The 17083-nt window shown below is 39.4% G+C and overlaps 1 protein-coding gene across 8 annotated transcripts in view; it reads left to right on the forward strand.

Moving 5' to 3' along the window:
- The window catches only part of Numb (NUMB endocytic adaptor protein), a 132043-nt gene that overhangs the window by 44101 nt on the left and 70859 nt on the right, over window positions 1-17083 (forward strand). For 7 of the 8 annotated variants that reach the window (XM_042692802.1, XM_042692808.1, XM_042692805.1 and 4 more), the window contains one exon: window positions 3446-3530. The exons of the other annotated variant lie outside the window; for it this stretch is intronic. The gene's annotated coding sequence lies outside the window, so the exon portion shown is untranslated. The remainder of the gene's footprint in view (window positions 1-3445; window positions 3531-17083) is intronic. 8 annotated transcript variants of the gene reach the window in all.

Raw genomic sequence — 17083 nt, forward strand, 5'->3', positions numbered from 1 at the left:
CTCAAAAATAAACTTCAAATGTAACTGGTTGAATTGAACTCGTAATTTGTTTACCTTCTCTCTTTTTTCTTTCTTTCTTTCTTTTCTTTTTTTTTGTCAGTTGTGGGGCTTGAACTCAGCCTGGGCCCTGTTCCTGAGCTCTTTGGCTCAAGGTGAGTGCTTTACAACTTGAGCCACAGCACCACTTCATTTTCTGGTGGTTAATTGGAGATAAGAGTCTCACAGACTTTCCTGTCCTGGCTGGCTTTGAACCATGAACCTCAGATCTCAGCCTCCTGAGTAGCTAGGATTACAGGCTTGAGCCACCAGCACCTGGCTATCTTCTTCATTGTTCACTTAAAATCTTCCTTCACCCTTCACTTTTTTTTTTTTTTTTTTCAAGTCCTGGGGCTTGAATTCAGGGCCAGGGCACTGTCCCTGAGCTGCTTTTTTTTTTTTTTTTTTTTTTGTCGGTCTTGGGACTTGAACTCTGGGCTTGGGCATTGGCCCTGCGCTCTTTACCTCAAGCAAGGCCAGCACTCTACCACTGGAACCACAACGCCACTTCCGGTTTTCTAGTGGTTTATTGGAGATAAGAGTCTCACGGAGCCAGCCGCAATTTTCAGATCTCAGCCATCTGAGTAGCTAGGATTATAGGCGTGAGCCACCAATGCCCAACTTGTTCCTGAGCTTCTTTTGCTCACAGTTAGCAATCTACCTCTTGAGTCACAGCATCACTTGCTGCTTTTTCTGTTTATGTGGTACTAAGGAATTAAACCCAGGGCTTCATGCATGCTAGGCAAGCACTCTATCACTAAGCCACATTCCCAGCTCACTCTTCACTTTTATCACCCTTCACTTTGAATTCATTAACCAAATTCCACCCTTAAGGTATATCCAGAATATTGTCACTTTGCATAGAGCTTGGAAAATTACTGTAGATATTGCAAAATTACTCATTTAGTGATTTTTTTTCTCTGTTATACAGATGTGATCTCTACTGGAGTTAGAGGTGGATCATATTTCTGACCTATCTATATTGCTCATTCTTATCCAAGCCATTATTATCACCTCTCATCTGGATTACTTTAATTGTTTCCTAACTGACACCCTGCATTATGATTTCCTTACATGTGATAGACAAAGTGATCCTATTAAATTTTAGATCTGACTATTCCTATTCTTTAGAATGTTCCATCAATTTTCCATTTATTATCTTAAATACGTTCAATGGCCTATGAACAACCAATAACACATTTTGGCTCCCTTCTCAATCTTATATCCTACCTTCTTACCCTCTCACCACTGAGAATTTTGTAGCCTTATTATCTCCTTGCTGTTCCTCTAACACTATGTATACACAACATAGTTGTGTCCAGTGCTCTCTTTAAGGCATGTGGCAATTTGTTCCTTTCTTGAAGTATTGACAGTGTTCCATTATACAGGTGTTTATTGTTGTAGTTTTTTAATTTTCTTCATTTTGAGTACCCAGGAGACTATATTACCTCCCTCCAGATAGGTTCTCTTGTTTTTGCTAGAGACAGACCTCAGACCTTAATCATTCCACCCAGGGCCTCACACCAAGCTGGGATTACAAATGTATACCACCACACCCAGCTTATTTATTGAGATGGAGTTCTCATTAACTTTTTGTTTTTGTTTTGGTCAAGGCTAGCTCGTTATTACTGTCATTCTCTTGGTCTCTGCCTCTTAAGTAGCTAGGATTACAGGCATGAATCACTGAACCCCAATCCTACTTCTTTAAATGTAATTCCATAATATTTACCCTTACCAGCCATTTTCTTTGACACAAGAAGAAGTATACAAAGCCAGGCGCTGGTGGCTCATGCCTGTAATCCTAGCTACTCAGGAGGCTGAGATCTGAGGATCGCGGTTCAAAGCCAGCCTGGGCAGGAGAGACCGTCAGACTCCTTATCTCCAATAAACCACCAGAAAACCGGAAGTGGCGTTGTAGCTCAAGTTGTAGAGCACTCTCGCCTTGAGCTGAAGAGCTGAGGGACAGCTCCCAGGCCCAGAGTTCAAGCCCCACGGCCGACCAAAAAAAGAAAAAGAAGAAATATACAAAACAAAATATAAAACCCTAGATTGTAAGCCAGTGTTTTTTTTTTTTTTCTTTTTTTGTTGGTCATGGGGCCTGAAGTCTGAGCCTGGGCGCTTTCCCTCAGCAATTCAGCTCAAGGCTAGTGTTCTACCACTTGAGCCACTTGAGCCACAGCACCTCTCTGGCTTTTTCTGCTTATGTGGTGCTGAGGAATCAGACCAAGGGCCTCATGCATGAGAGGCAAGCACTCTACCACTGAGCCTCTCCCCAGCCCCTTTTTTTCTTTTTAACACTTTGCAGAATACTGTTTGCTTCCAGAAAATGAGTAGGTTTTGTTTCATTTGTTTGTTCTTGTTTTGGGCTTAGTTCATGTGAAAAGGGATGTAAATTGGAATTAAATGTGCAGGTACATTAGATCATTTTTGCTCTTTTTTTGTCTTTGTTGTTTTTATTTTTTAATGCTGGTATGGGGGTGGAGCACTCTCACAGCTCATGTCTGATCCTATTTCACTGAACCACACCTCTAATACAGCCTTTTTGCAGGATAATTGGAGATAGAATCTCTTGGACATTTTTGTTTGGGCTGGCTTTGAGCATCAATTCCCAGATCTCAGCTTACTAAGTAGCTAGGGTTACAGGTGTGAGACTAGAACCCTTTGGTCATTTAGAATAAGTTTCCTTTACATTCCAGTAACCCTGAGTTATTGTTTTATTTTTGTAAATATTTTTTATTGTTGTTGAAAAGGTTATGTTTAGAGGGGCTACCATTATATAACCTGGGTCCATTTTCTGTCCTACTTTTTTCTTTTTTCTTAGTACAAATTGCTTCCTACCAGGACCACTTGACATAGCGCTTCCCTTTTTAGGTTATTTGAATACTGCTAATCTTAAAAAGGATATGTGCTGAACAGGATTTGTGAGAGTTGCTCTCAATAAATTGTAGTGTCTTAATCCATTTGTCTGTTTTTCTGTGTTTGTATATATGTTACTTCAAAAACCCAGTGATTAGGTTTGGGCATATAGTTCAGCAGTAGAGTGCTTATTTGGTATGTCACAAGGCTGAGTTCAGTCCTTGCCTCTGGAAGTGTAGACATCTCAATATATAGATATCATAGAGAGAGCTAGAGAGAGATAACTTGCAGTGATTTGCCTCTAAGTAATTGACTTTTGGCTAGGGGAAGTATTTGTTATATATTAGAGAAGGTGGTAGTTCTTTATTAATGTGTGAATCTTACACATTAAGTGATCTCATTATAATAAAGTTGTTTTCTGGACAAAAACTTAAGAGTCTTCTTTCATTTTGTATACCTTTGTTTTGTTTGGAGTTACCATATCAGTATAATACAGCAATAATTATATTACTAACAACAATTTTATGAGATATTTATTATTCTCATTTTACAGATGAGGAAACTGAGGCTTGGTGAAGTTACGAAACTTGTTCAAAGTCACACAGCTTGTAAAGGGCACAACCAACATTCAGAGCCAGGTCTGTCCAACTTCAAAACTATTAATCATGGCCATGACACTTTGAAATAGCTGTGAAGTATCAGTCTATGATAAATTGTATTGGTATTACTAATGTTTAGCTATTACTTAACTCTTGTGAATAATTTTTAATGGTTAATTTTTTGTTCCTTTATAATAATTACTTTTTTAAAATATTGTGAAAAGCAGTATAATATAGTAGTTAAGGGTTTGGGCTTTGGGGACAGACAACTTGGGTGTGAATCTCTAAGCTTCTCCATGTATTGTGTGACATTGGGAAAGTTACTTTTTGTACCTTAGTTTTCCTATGTATAAAATGGTTATAGTTCAGTTATCTGCATGATATTCCACCTGTGATACTTAAATATGTAATACATACAAAACACTTATAACAGGTCCTGGCATATAATAAGCATTTAATAAATGTCATCAATAAGTATTATCATCTCTTAACAACTAGTAGAGCAAAGATTATTTTTAATTCTCCTAGGAAATTTAGGTAGAACCATTTAGGAAACAATATAGAATATCACAAAACTTACAGAAACCAAAATAAACTTATATAAATTAGACCTAAAGAAAATCACTGATTTGGGCTGGGAAGGTGGCTCTGTGGTAGAGTGCTTGCCTTGCATGCATGAAGTCCTGGGTTCAATTCCTCAGCACTATATAAGCAGAAAAAGCCGGGAGTGGCTCTGTGGCTCAAGTGGTAGAGCACTAACCTTGAGCTGAGGAGATGAGGGACAGCACCCAGGCCCAGAGTTCAGGCCCACGACTGACAAAAAAAAAAAGAAAAAGAAAATCACTGATTTGATCACATTGATCACATTCAGATCTTTTGTAAAGTAGTTGGGAAACTACTTATAGGTCTCACACCTACTTATAGGTCTCACACATAAAGGGTCTTACACATATAAAAAATATAGTTTCACTAGCATCACCCTTTGAGTCAATGGGATTATTATGAATGTAGTTTGTATGATTTCTTCTTGGAAGTTCAATCTCAGAACAGATGTCCACATTTTCAGGGAGCTTTCAAGGACATGGTGTTTTGACAGTGTTGACTGATAATTACCAAGAATAAAGCCTTACATATTCTGTAAAATGTTGGCAGTATTCTTTACTTCCAGAACACTGACTGACTTTGAAACAATAAGACTAGAGGACATTCAACTAGAACTCTTGCAATTATCAGAATTCTAAAGTGCCATGTTAACTTTTACTACAGATTAAGTAAAATATCTATGATTTGTGGCTGATAAAAGATTGAACTAGTTGTTGAAATATTCATGAATGGAGATAATTTGAGTCAAGTTTGTAAATATTCAAAAACTACTAATTAAAAGATAGAACTGCCAGTCACCTGTGGCTTACACATGTAATCCTACTCAGGAGGCTGAGATTTGAGGGTTATGGTTCAAAGGCAGCCTGGGGCAGGAAAGTCTGTGAGATTCTTATCTCCAATTAACCACCGAAGTAGTGAAGTAGCGCTGTGGTTCCAGTGGCTCCAGTGGTAGAGTGCTAGCCTTGAGCTGAAGAGCTCAGGGACAGGGCTCAGGCCTAGAGTGTTCAAGCCCCATGACTGACCAAAAAAAACAAAAAGGTAGAACTAGTCTGGTTCATGAATCCAAGCTTTCTTAGCTATGCATTTATTCCCTTTATTTTATGGTTTTGAGTTTTCCTGTCCTTGATCATGGTATGTCTAATTGTTTAGGTATTTTATGTCTTTTACAAAATTTTTCCCCATAAAGGTCTCCTGAGTATTCCCTTAGATTTTATCATTAAAGACCTTATTTTTTTGATGTAAATGGTATTTTTTTCTTTTTCTTTCCATTTTCTGTTTCATAGCATAAGCTTTAAAAAAATATATAGGATCTAGTCAGGCATAGATGGCTCATATCTGTAATCCTAGCTGCTCAGAAAGCTGAGATCTGAAGATTATGGTGTGAAACCAGCTTAGGCAGGAAAGTCATTAAGATTCTTTATCTCTATTTAACCACCAAAAATCTAGAAGTGGAGTTGTGTCTCAAAATGGGAGAGAACTGGCACTGAGTAAAAAAGCTCAGGGACAATGCCCAGGCCCTGAGTTGAAGCCCCAAGACCTGCACCCCTGTAAAAAAAAATACACACACACACCCCATATATTCATCCACCTTTCTAAATTAGTTATCTGAGATGGTTTTGGATTTGTTACATAGTCAAATTATTGTGAATGAAAGTTCTTTCTAGTGCTTCTTTTTCTTTTTCTTCATTTCCTTCTCTTTATTATTCCTTCATTTTATTTTTTTCCTTACTATGATAGTTAGGACTTACAATAACATTATTCAGGGCTAGGAAGTTGGCTCAGTGGTAGAGCGCTTGCCTTGCATGCATGAGGCCCTGGGTTCCATTCCTCAGCACCACATAAGCAGAAAAAAAAAAGCCAGAAGTGGCGCTGTGGCTCAAGTGGTAGAGCGCTAGCCTTGAGCTGAAGAGCTGAGGGACAGCGCCCAGGCCCAGAGTTTAGGCCCCACAACCGGACCAAAAACAAAACAAAACATTATTCAATACAAGTATTAATAGTGAAAGTCTTTAGGACACACTGTGTGTGTGTGCATACTGATCCTGGGGCTTGAACTTAGGGCCTGGGTAAGGTCACTGAACTAGTGCTCTATCACTGGCTTTTGGGTGGTTAATTGGAGGTAAGAACCCAAGGTGTTGTACATATGCTAAGCATGTGCTCTACCACTGAATTAGCATTGAGTTAAGAGTTTTGATAGATACTTTTCATGGTTAAAAGATATTTACAGTTGGCTAAGTTTTGTTTTGTTTTTTTTTTTGTCGATCATGGGGCTTGAACTCTGGGCCTGGGCGCTGTCCCTCAGCTCTTCAGCTCAAGGCTAGCCCTCTACCACTTGAGCCACAGTGCCACTTCTGATTTTCTGACTGGGTTTATTGGAGATAAGAGTCTGCCAGGGCTGGCTTTGAACCATGATGCTCAGATCTCAGTGTCCTGAGTAGCTAGGATAACAGGCATGAGCCACTGGCACCCAGCTGGCTAAGATATTTTTGTATGTGAAGAATGTAAATTGGATTTCATCAGCTGCTTTTTCTTTTCTTGCATTTATGAGGCGATCGTATTTGTGGTTTTCCTACTTTCTTCTGTTTATGTTGAGAATGACACATTTTTTTTTCAGAACTGTGATTTGAACACAGGACCTTATGTGTGGCAGGCAGGCTACACCTTAGTTCATATTTCTAGCTATGTTTATAGGTTTTCTAATGCTGAATTATGTTTGTATCAGTGTAATAAAAATTTGGCATGATGGTTTTTCATATTCACCTTAGTTTATTATTACTGAAAATTTGTACATCTATGTTCATAGGTGAAGTTGACGTGTAATTTTTATTTATTAAATATCATAATTTGGCTTTGGTGTCCAGACCAGATTATGCCAGCCTCAAAAAAACTAATAAAGTTCTTAGAAAAGAAGACTAGAAGACTGTAATGATCTTTTTTTTTTTTTTTTGGGTCCGGTCATGGGGCCTGAACTCTGGGCCTGGGCGCTGTCCCTCAGCTCTTCAGCTCAAGGCTAGCGCTCTACCACTGGAGTCACAGCGCCACTTCCGGCTTTTTTCTTTTTGCTTATGTGGTGCTGAGGAATCGAACCCAGGGCCTCATGCATGCAAGGCAAACACTCTACCACTGAGCCACCTTCCCAGCCCCGACTGTAATGATCTTATGTTTCTTAAAAGTTTTGTTGAACTTCTGTTTATTTGCCTGGGCTTAATATTTACAGGGTAGGCTTACTATTTTGGTGGGTGAAGCTATGTATTCAGTTTTCTAAATCATTTAGGGTAGTTTTTAGAGTTACTTCTTTTTTTTTTTTAGGAATTCATGTATTCTGTATGCAACTTTAAAGTATTTGATATAAAGACATTCAAAGCATTTTTTATCATCTGCTACTTCTGCTATGTTTCTATGTCTTTGTGTGTGTGTGTGTGTGTGTTGCTTTTGTGTTTGTGTGTGTGTGAGCATGTGCATGTGCTCCAGCACCAGGACTTGAACTCAGAGCTTCAAGTAGCTTTTTCACTCATAGCTGGTGCTATATCTCTGGAGCCTTTCCAAAGAGCCAGTGCTTCTGGCCTTTCTCCTTTCATACTTTTAAGGTGAAAAGAAGAGTTTATTATAAGGACATAAAGGTCTCCTAATTTCTTTTTTTCCCCCCCGTCGGTTGTGGGCCTGAACTCTGGGCCTGGGCACTGCCCCTCAGCTCTTCAGCTCAAGGCTACCACTTGAGCCACTTCTGGCTTTTTCTGCTTATGTGGTGCTGAGGAATCGAACCCAGGACCTCATGCATGCAAGGCAAGCATGAGCCGCCTTCCCAGTTCCCCCTCCCCCCCTCCATCCCCAGTTTCTTTTTTTTTTTTTTGGTCATGGGGCTTGAACTCTGGGCCTGGGCGCTGACCCTCAGCTCTTCAGCTCAAGGCTAACACTCTACCACTTGAGCCACAGAGCCACTTCCAGCTTTTTCTGCTTATATAGTGCTGAGGAGTGGAACCCAGGGCCTCATGCATGCAAGGCAAGCACTCTACACTGAGCCACCTTCCCAGGCGCCCCGCCCCCTCCCCCCCCACCCCCCCCCTCCCTCCGCCCCAGTTTCTAAGAGCAAGATTTTTATGGGTTCCAGCTATTCCTAAAGTATAATAAAATCTTGAACATTACCTTTTTCTCTTTCATATGTTTGTTTGTTTGTTTTTCTTTTACTGTCAACTGGATTTTCTGCGCTTTAGTCGGTGGCAGAAAATGGCGACCATCAACCTCTTTGATGTGATAGAGAACCAGCTGTGAGTAAAGCTGCCAAGCAGTTCTGAGGCCTTCAAGTTCAAACCCTGGTACTGACCAAATAGAGAAATAGAGACAAAGACAGAGACATACAGACAGGCAGGCAAGCAGGCAAGCAGACCTACAGAAAGGGGAAAAAGTTCTTATCAGTAAAATAACATTTAGTTTAAGAGGAAGTTGGAGTAGAAGTAGGGGAGTAATAATATCAGGAAGAGAGAAACAACAGGCCTAAAGCAAAAACAAGTTTTCAGTCAACTGAAAGGACCCTAGAGCTACTTAAGGTAGCTCTCAGTCACCTGAGTCAGGCAAAGGCCATACCTTAATACATAAAGTTTGCATTTGGAATGTTTGTAAACACTTCTTGAGCAGTGTGAATTATTATGCAGTACTGATATATTGAATGCTGATTTCTTTTAATTTGAAGATATGTGAGAAAGCTATGACACTATTACACAGTGCTATTTTACATTTTTAAGAGATTACATTGCTACATTGAACATAATTAATCAGAAAGGGACAAAATAAATAATTCCTGGTTGGTGGTTTATACTAGTCCAGATTAAAAAACTGAGGTTGTCTTTAACCATTGCAGTTCTTGTGGCACAGATAGGAGCAGTGGACAGATTTGAGATGTATTTTAGAAGTATTTTTTATAGATAACTTGGATAAGAGGAGGAGGAACAAGAAAGTGTAAGATTAGAGAGGGATAAAAAATTTGTGTGTGTGTGAGAGAGAGAGACAGAGACAGAGAATCAGAGATATGGGCAGATAATTTGCCAAATTATTTGTCAATAAGAGGAGCTGAACGGTTTTTGTTGTTTGTTTGTTTTTTATTATTTTGTTGTTGTTTTCATCAGTTATAGGACTTGAACTCTGGACCTGGGCGCTGCCCTTCAGCTCTTCAGCTCAAGGCTAGCACTCTACCACTGGAACCACAGTGCCACTTCCAGTTTTCTGGTGGTTAATTGGAGATAAGAGTTTCTCTGACATTCCTGCCCAGGCTGGTTTGAACCGTGATCTTCAGATCTCAGCCTCCTGAGTGGCCTGAAATACAGGTGTGAGCCACCATTGCCTGGCTATTATTTTGTGTTTGTCAGTACTGGGGTTGTTCTGAACTTCCAACCTCATGCTTGTTATACTGGTGTTCTACCACTTGAGCCATACCTCTAGTCTTGCCTTTTGCTGGTTATTTTGGAGACAAAGTCTCATGGATTTTCCTGCCCAGGCTGGGTTCATACCACTGTCCTACATATCTTGGCTTGTTAAGTAGCTATTATTACAGGTTGAGCCATGAGCATTTTACTGCAGAACTGGGTTTGTTTTTTGTTTTTTGTTTGTTTGTTTTGGTTCATCATGGAGCTAGAACTCAGGGCGGGGTGCTGTCCCTGATTTTTCTACTCAAGGCTAGGGCTCTACTGCTTTGAACTACAGTCCACTTCCAGTTTTTCTAGTGGTTAATTAGAGATAAGAGTCTGGGGGGGGCGGGGTGCTGGGAAGGTGGCTCAGTGGTAGAGTGCTTGCCTTGCATGCATGAGGCCCTGAGTTCGATTCCTCAGCACCACATAAGCAAAAAGAAAAAAACCAGAAGTGGCGCTGTGGCTCAAGTAGTAGAGCGCTAGCCTTGAGCTGAAGAGCTGAGGGATAGCGCCCAGGCCCAGAGTTCAGCCCCCATGACTGGACACCCCCCCCCCCCCCCCCGCCAAAAAAAAAGAAAAAAAAAGAGTCTTAGGGGCTTTCCTGCCTGGGCTGGCTTTGACCCACAATCCTCAGCTCTCAGCCTCCTGAGTAGCTAGGATTACAGGCATGAACCACCAGCACCTGGCAACAAAGCTGCTTTTTAATAGCTTACTATTTTTATGAATTTTCTAGAGGCTACCCTTCCCTCCTCTCTCTCCTCCCCCTCCTCTACTTTTCCTGTTTCCCCTTCCTTTCCCCTCTTCTCCCCCTCCTCCTCCTCTCTCCCACATCTCATTCTTAGAACAAAATATATTTTTATTCTAGTCTGCCTCCCCAGATTCTAGCACCTTTTTCTCATCCCACACTTGACAGATGCTTAGAGGAAGAAAGTCAGTGTAGAAAGTAGGCTAGAAATCTCAGTAATTCTGCCCTTTCTCATCAAGATGTTCTTTGCTAAATAAGTTTTTGGTATATCAGAGCAAAATCATTTTGTTCTGCAAGTAAGGGTTCAATTCTTGAAGTAATATGATCCTTATGAAGTCAGCCTTGTATGTGTGTGTGTGTGTGTGTGTGTGTTTTGTAGGGTTCAAAGTGATGATCATATTTTGTTTTATTTTGCTTTGTTTTTGAGACAGGGGCTCACTGTTTGGCTAAGCTGGCCTCTGTCATGCTGCCTCATTCTCTCAAATGTTGGGATCACAGGTATATACCAGTGTCACATAGTATGGCTTTTGGACATATATATTTTTATGTATAAAACCTTTAACATGACTTAAAAAGTAATAACCATTGCTGAAAAATGCAGCTCACCAATTGTTTTCTCAATTGAAAGTCAAGTGTCCAATTAAATGACTTGTTTTTCTTTCCTTTTTTTTTCCCCCGTGTTGATCGTGGGGCCTGAACTTGGCCTGGGCACTATCCTTAGCTCTTCAGCTCAAGGCGAGTGCTGTCCCACTAGAGCCAAAGTGCCACTTCTGGTTTTCTGGTGGTTAACTGGAGATAGGAGTCTCATGGCCTTTCATGCCCAGGCTGGCTTTGAACCATGATCCTCAGATATCAGCCTTCTGAGTAGCTAGGATTATAGGCGTGAGCCACAGGTGCCTTTTTTTTTTTTTGACTAGGTCTTGCTAAGTAGTACAGACTTGCCTTAAAGTCTGGATCCTCGTGGCTCTACCTCCACCTTGCTAGGATTACAAGCATGTGCCATCAGACTGACCCAGGTTCAACTTTGAAACCAACTTCAGTGGCCATTTTAAATAGATAGGAGTTCATTTTATGAAGCTCTACCTATCCTTAAGGAATGAATAGGAAAACTCTGTATCAAAACAAATAAGAATTTTGTAGATAAGCAGGCTGATGAAAATATTCATAAAGTAGAAACCTTAAAGTCGAATCATGGACTTGTGTTTAGATCAGTGGTAAATTGTTTATGATTAAATAATCCTTTGAGATTCTGATGAATCTGGACCCCAGAAAGTACACAGGTGTATACACATCCAAGTTTGTACGTAATCTTAAAAGGTTGCTAAACCTAATGTAGTATAGTGGTCTATTGTGATTCTCTGCTTGAGAACATGTGGTCTAAATGGTAATCAGGGCAGAGTGGTATGTAACTAGAGAATTAGGACATTGAAACTGGGACTTGGTTCTGTTTTCAAACACCAGTCTTAATGACAGCCAAAACTTAATTTGTTTTTGTTTTTAAATTCCTAGTCTTACAGCTGATGAAACAAAGTAATTTTTAGTTTTAGCCATGGAAAATTTTTGGAATAATCTATATGTAAATTTTTTTCTTTGATAATACTGTAAATACAGGTTTTCTAACAGAAGATAGTAGAGTTCCTGGTGTGCCCTAACATATATAAGCTATTCTTCTTTTTAAAGTTGATCTATATACATTTCACATTTTCTGTAAATTGGGTTTGTATTCAAGCTGAATCAAATGTAACATTTGAGAAGGAATATATTTACAAATATATACCAACCCTTTGTTTTTTATCCTGACATTAATCTATTTGTAAAGTAACTTTAGAAGTGGTGACTAATTGGAGATAAAAGTCTCACAGACTTGATTGCCTGGGCTGGCGGCAAACTGCAATCTTCAGATCTCAGCTTTCTTATTAGCTAGGATTACAGGTGTGAACCACTTGCAACCTTGGTGAGCTCTGTACCTATAATATAACTTACTTATGAATTATTTCTTGTTAAGCTAATTTTATTAATTGGACCAGTATATAATCCAGAATTGAAAGAGTAAGGAACTGGCCTACCTCTACTCCTTTGACCATAATGGGAGACTAGGGTCTCTTACTTTTTTTCAGTTACTTGACTTGGTTAAACAAGAATTTTTTTTCTGGGGGCTGGGAAGGTGGCTCAATGGTAGAGCACTTGCCTTGCATGCATGAGGCCCTGGGTTCGATTCCTCAACCCCACATAAGCAAAAAGAAAAAAGCTGGAAGTGGCGCTGTGGCTCGAGTGGTAGAGCGCTAGCCTTGCGCTGAAGAGCTGAGGGACAGCACCCAGACCCAGAGTTCAGGCTCCACGACCAGACCCAAAAAAAAAAAAAGAATTTTTTTTCCTTTACTCTAAGTCTCTCTTCTTCTCCCCCATCACTGAGATTTGAAATCAAGGTCTTGAGTTTGCTAAACAAGCACTCTACCACTTGAGCCACACCTCTACCCTAAATCTTAAAAACAAGCTACATATAATAAGAAATAGTACAAATTAAAAAGAGACTATGATGATACACATAGAAATTACTATTATATTGGCATACGGATATTTATGCTATGTTTAAAAATATAAAAGTCGGGGCTGGGAAGGTGGCTCAGTGGTAGAGCGCTTGCCTTGCATGCATGAGGCCCTCGGTTCGATTCCTCAGCACCACATAAGCAGAAAAAGCCGGAAGTGGGCTGAGGCTAAGGTGGTAGAGCGCTGGTCTACAGCTGAAGAGTTGGGGGACAGCGCCCAGGTCCAGAGTTCAGGCCCCACAACCGACAAAAAAAAAAAAAAAATCATACCATAAAAATACAAAAGTCAGAGTTGGGAATGTGGCCTAGTGGTAGAGTGCTTACCTAGCATACATGAAGCCCTGGGTTTGATTCCTCAGCACCACATAAACAGAAAAGGCCAGAAGTGGCGCTGTAGCTCAAGTGGTAGAGTGCTAACCTTGAGCAAATGAAGCTCAGGAACAGTGCTGAGGCCCTGAGTTCAAGCTCCAGGACTGGCTTTAAAAAAAAAATTCAAAAGCATTATTAGTGCATTATTATTATTACCAACTAAGCTATATCTCCAACCCCCAAAAGCATTATTATTGATATCAAATCAAAGAAAATTTAAAAATCTTTGTGCTTAATATAGTCTATCATGTTTTGATGGTATTTGGTATTTTAACTTTTTTTTTTTTTTGTCGGTCATGGGGCTTGAACTCTGGGCCTGGGCGCTATCCTTCAGCTCTTCAGCTCAAGGTGAGTGCTCTACCACTTGAGCTACAGCACCACTTCCGGTTTTCTGGTGGTTTATTGGAGATAGGAGTCTCAAGGTCTCTCCTGCCCGGGCTGGCTTTGAACCGCGATCCTCAGATCTCAGCCTCCTGAGTAGCTAGGATTATAGGCGTGAGCCACCAGCGCCCGGCTGGTATTTTAACTTAGTTTTGAGTGAATGAACAAATGGTACTTTTCTTTTTTGACAGATGGACAATCATTACATATTCTTTTCCCTTTTTGTAATTTTCCTTGTAAAATTTTGGAATAGAATTGTAACTATGTATACAATGGAATTCTGTATATGCACATTCAGCCAGGTTTGTTGGGAAAACAGTAAAAGTGAGAATTAAGAACAATTTGAATAGTATAGATGATTGTACAGTTCTGTTCCTTCAGTTTATGCTATACAGTAAACCTCTATTCACGACTTATTGCACATGGTTTTTACTTTTATATGCTTCCTGTGAAAGGGGGTTACATTTTGTGTGTTCATATGATCATGTGTTCAAGTCTAGTGTTTCAGATATGATGTGATATATATGCAAATTTAATTGCTTACTGGCATAAATAAGGTACATGGCTTGAACCATGTGCAACATGTTCTAAGTAAATTAATAATCATTCTAAATTAATAAAACAAGATATTTCAAAAATTTGAATTCAAGCCAGGTGCCTGTGGCTTACACCTGTAATCCTAGCTACTCAGAAGGCTGAGATCTGAGGATCGCGGTTCAAAGCCAGCCCAGTCAGGAAAGTCCATGAAACTCTTATCTCCAATAAACCACCAGAAAACTGGAAGTGGCACTGTAGCTCAAGTGGTAGAGCACTAGCCTTGAGCTGAAGAGCTGAGGGACCAGAGCTCAGGCCTAGAGTTCAAGCCCTACGACTAACTCAAAAAAAAAAAAAAGCAAATGGTTCCCAAAAAAGCAAAGTAAAAGTTGTGCTAATCTTCCTAGCCAAAAAGCACGTGCTATATGCTTGATTTAAATGATGATGTTGAAATTTTCATGTGTGTCTTTCCACAGTCAGAATTTATTGACTAATAGTATATTTACAAGCTATATCAATTTCATTAACATTAATTTACCAAGTATTACTGATTTTGCTTGATAGCCCTAAACCTCTGGCAAGCAGGCTTTTTTGCTGTTGTTAATTATTAACTCTCAGAGATCACATACTATGTTTCACATTGATATATACAGTACAAAAAGCTGGGAAAGAGTTAAAGTTGTTTTCAGAGTTCAAAGAGGTCTTGCTCAAAGCTAAAGCCTTGAGTTGATACAGATAAAAAGAGAGTCACTGCTGGTGGTTAAATACACCAAACTAGATCAGGCCCTGCTGATTCCAAGCACTGAAGTCTCAAGCTTACTGGGTCTGAGTGGATGGGGTCAAAGGTACTGTACTGAGCTAAAGTCTGGGACAGATTCAGGAATTCAATGCCTGTCCTCTATGATGCTTTTACCAGCTGGTCAGTATGTGCCACCTTGCCACTGTGTTAAGCTTCCCTCCTTTTATATGATCCAGATGAGAGGAGATTACATTTGGTGTATTTAATAAGATTATGTGTTTAAGTTCAGTGTTTTAGATATAATTTGATATGTTTACAAATTTAATTGTTCACTGGCACAAATAAAGTATCAGTTTGTATCTGGTGGTGTACTAGCATGTTGTTTACTTGTATAAACAAGATGTAAAGACAAGGTTGGAGACATGGATTAGTTGGTAGAGTGCTAGCCAATGTGCAAAAACCACAGCTCCTGAGTTGAGGTCCCAGTTTTGGGGAGCGAGAGAGAGAGAGAGAGAGAGAGAGAGAATGGAAAGTCATTATTTTGGCACTTATACTCAAAATAGAGTAGCTTAGGTCAAAACTGTTCCTTTACAAAATGGAGTAAGTTAAAGTTAGACCCAGCTGTAATCTGTTCTATATAACATAAAGTAATCGAGAGCAGGCCCAGCTAGTCTCCTTAATTAGGGATATAGTTCCCATTATTCTGAGTGTCCTTTAGAAGCTTCTGGATCATTTTAATTTTGTCTTTACTAAGTAAATTTCTTTTCTCTCTCCTTCCTTCCTTCCATCTTTCCTTCCTTCCTTCCTTCCTTCCTTCCTTCCTTCCTTCCTTCCTTCCTTCCTTCCTTCCGTCCTTCCTTCCCTCCCTCCCTCTCTCTTTTTCTCTCTCTCTCTTTCTCTCTCTCTCTCTTTCTCTTTCTCCCTCCCTCCCTCCCTCCCTCCTTCTTTCTTTCTTTCTTTCTTTTTTCTTGTCGGTTATGGGGCTTGAACTCTGGGTCTGGGCACTGTCCCTTAGCTCTTCAGCTCAAGGCTAGAGCTCTACCACTTGAGCCACAGCACCACTTCCAGTTTTCTGAGTAGTTTATTGGAGATAAAAGTTTCACGGATGTTCCTGCCTGGGCTGGCTTTGAACTGTGATCCTCAGATCTCAGCTTCTTGAGCAGCTAGGATTACAGGCGTAAGCCACCAGCACCCAGCTAAGTAAATTTCTTTATAGTAATTTTTTATATATAACTTTTGTAGTAAAATTCAGACTTAAATTTTACAACTTTTTCTTCTTTTTCATTAAATGTGTCATAATTATAGGAATTTATGTGTTTATGTGCTTCTATCTTTATTCTCAATTCCTTAAGTGACTTACTTTCCATCTTACTAAAAGTCTGAATGGTTGATTTATAGAAAAAGATGTATATTTTTATCTGTGTATCTGTCTGTTATCTATCTTCAAACATATTGTTTCATGTTGTATATTTTTGAGAAGCATACAATGTAATGCAGGCTCTAAGAGCACAGATATAAGGAAATTTTGCTACTTACTGACTGTGTGATTTGGACAAATTACTTATCTTCACCTCTTTGCTTGCACCCTTCTTTCTGTGAAATAAAGGTTAAAAATAGAATCTACCTGATAGAACTCTTGTGGAGATTTCTTGAGTAGTACACAAAGGGCCTAGAAAAATTCCTGGTATACAGGCAGTATTCATTGAGTTTCAGTAATTATTGTTCATGAAAAGAACCATATATACTATATTCTTCTGCAGTGTATTCAGCCCCCACCATAATGTTTGTGAAATTCATACATGTTGATGGTTATATCTTTGGCTCATTTATTTTTACTGGCAGGTAGTAACCTAATGTATATTTTTTTTTTCTGTCAATGGATATTCTTGGTGTTATGGGTTTGTTGTTATTTTACACAGCATGATTGTATACTCCTTGTACAAATGTATAAGAGTTTCTATAGGATATGTACCTGGAAATGAAATTAATATTTATAAGGTTATATACATCTTAAACTTCCCTAGTTAGTGCTGAACTAATTTTCAAAAATAATTGTCCCAACTTGTCTTCCTATGAATGTATGGTGATGCTCTTTGTACTTTGATTTGCATTTTCCAAGTTACTAATGCACTTCATTTCCTGTGCTTATTATTTCTGTACTTTCATAAAATGTGTGTATGTTTTGCTTACCTTTTTTTTTTGGTCAGTCATGGGGCTTGAACTTGGGCCTGGGCACTGTCCTTGAGCTCTTTTGCTCAAGGCTAGGTCTCTACCACTTT

Source organism: Dipodomys spectabilis, unplaced genomic scaffold, assembly GCF_019054845.1.
Source record: "Dipodomys spectabilis isolate Male_0828 unplaced genomic scaffold, ASM1905484v1 ptg000157l, whole genome shotgun sequence".
Lineage (NCBI taxonomy): Eukaryota > Metazoa > Chordata > Mammalia > Rodentia > Heteromyidae > Dipodomys > Dipodomys spectabilis.